This window comes from Phodopus roborovskii, unplaced genomic scaffold, assembly GCF_943737965.1.
Source record: "Phodopus roborovskii unplaced genomic scaffold, PHOROB, whole genome shotgun sequence".
Classification (NCBI taxonomy): Eukaryota; Metazoa; Chordata; class Mammalia; order Rodentia; family Cricetidae; genus Phodopus; species Phodopus roborovskii.
This window is the reverse complement of record NW_026126416.1, coordinates 24,325,133-24,327,598: the sequence shown is the minus strand read 5'-3', so window position 1 is coordinate 24,327,598 and position 2,466 is coordinate 24,325,133.

The following is a 2,466-nucleotide window of genomic DNA, read 5'->3' as shown; positions in this document are numbered from 1 at the left end:
GGTAGGAATGTTTGGGTGACAAGCTTGGATGAAGCTCTACATGAGCCAATGGGCTTCTGGGCCTGCTCTCTTCCCACTAAGCTGTCTTATATGTCCTTGCTGCCCACACTTAGAAGAGGCTGGGCAGAAACTTGAGCCACCGTGAGGGAAGTGGTCATTGCGGCTAAGGACTCTCTCCATTCCTCAAGCCCACAGACAAGAAAGTTTACCATGTTGCCTGGGTGCTGATTTTCTGGAAGCCCATAAGCCAGACTAGGGAGGGACTGAGTTTACCCCCAGCTTCTAGCTGCAGAGCTTGTCTCTGATGTACTGAGCCTTAGACTCCCCTTTCCTGGAGGGACTAACATATTCAGTAAATATCACTGTCACTCAGAGTCTACTCTATTGCAGCCCTAGGACAACTTCTGGCAATATAGAGTGGATGCTGAGTCTCAGAAAGGCAGGTACAGGGAACCTTGTAAGTACAATCAGATAGGATGAAGATAGAACGTGGGCTTTAAAACCCAAGCATTGGCCTCCATTTAACTGGCTTCATGAATGTTACCTGGGCATTTCCTGTTACTCAGAATCATATAATAAGCTACAGAAAAATGAACCCAAGACATAGCAAACTGATTCTCTGACCTGATAAGAAAGGCTTTCCTCCGTGTTTCTCTCTATCCCTTACTCTGTTATAGCTGACTTCTCAGTTGCTCACTTGGACAAATGGCCTGGTTTGTTGTTTTGAGGACTTTATTTAGTTTGTTTGCAGTACTAGAAATTGATCTAATGATCTTATGCATATTAAGTAGTTATGCTACTTCCAAGATACAACTCCAACCTTAATTGATATTTTTTTATCTTTTTTCCCCTATGAAAAATAAATTGACATGAAGGATATTGCATGTCCTGGGTGCATAGAAGAGATACCATAATAATAAGGAGCCTCTTGGTCTTGGGCGTTCCTTAGAAGTGATGATGAAGCAAGCCTGCCTTCTTTCCCCTCTCATGCCACACCCCATCTTCCCTTCCCAGTGGGTCCACTCAACTAACATGGGAGGGGACTAAGTAGAATTATCAGCCTGAGAGGGAAACTTTTATGGGCATTTCTCCATTTCATCTAACTACCACCACTCAACTAAGCAGGTGCTCCAAGAAAGAGAACTCCTAGAAACCCAGGTGCTCCCAGAGGAAGAAGTAGGTCCTCTCTCCTGTGGTGTAGGTTTGCTGGACTACATCTTCATGCCCTGTTGATCAGGGGGAGAAAGGAGGAAGTGAGAAGACACAACCTGGTAGGAAATAAAATGGAAAGAGAACAGCCTGAGCTTCCTCCAGCAGAGTGATGGCTGGGAGGGGGGGATGGGTGGGGGAGGCGGGGAAACCTGTGTAAAGGAAGAAACTGTTACAGGGCACTGGCCCCCCACAAGAGGTTCCAGAAGCAAAGAGTCAGCATGGACTCCAAGGTCGGAGCAGTGAGGCTAAGTCGGATAACCTAAACCAGGCAGGATGACAAAGGGCACAGACCCTTTAGCAATGAAGGTGTGGGTTACTTCTCCAAGAAAAGAGCCAAGACCTGTTAAGGTGCTTGCTAAGGGTGGAGGAACTGCAGGATGGGAAGTAGGGGATGGTAGTTATACATACAAGCTAAGGCCGCGTGGTCAGTTGCAGAATCGAGGATTGTACCTGACCTGAGTGTTTCTGTCATAGTTTGTTAAGAATGTATTTGTACAGATATTTGTGCTTTCTTTCGATTTCTTTATCATGTAATGTAACATCAATTAAGAGAATATCAGTGGTTATCATATTTAAGCTTGAGATACTAAAAAATGTCTATCAGGCGATATTTCCCCCAATTCTAAAATTTATAATGCATTTGTGGTTGTATGAGGGATGGTTGTATTCACCATAATTATGACCTATTTAAATACTTAATGCTTTTGTTATTGTACATGGGATGGTTACACCATGTTAGGCATAATTGTGATCTGGTTATTGTTTTCATTTAGAAATTAAACATGATGTAAGGAGGTAGATTGTGTAGTCAAGTTGACAAGGGGTGGACTTCTGGTAGCTGTTCTTGGTTGTCAATTGACTACTTCTGGAATTAACTAAACCCAAGTGGCTGGGTACACTTGTGAGGGGTTTTCCCCAATTTAATAATTTGAAGTAGGAAGACCCACTTTTAATCCAGATCTTTTGATGTGGAAAGATCCACCTTTAATCTTAACCATACATTCTGCTGGCAGCCTATATAAAGGATATGGAAGAAGGAAGCTTGTTCTCTTTGCCTGCTCGCTCTCACTGGCAAGCCCATTCCTCCACCGGCCTTGGAGCCTACTTATTTCGAATTGCAACACATAGCAAAGACCAGCTGAGACACCCAGCCTCATGAACAGAACAATTACTGTATTCTTGAACCTTCTGTTGTAGACTGTGTGTGTGTGTGTGTGTGTGTGTGTGTTTATGTGTGTGCTACTTATATGTATC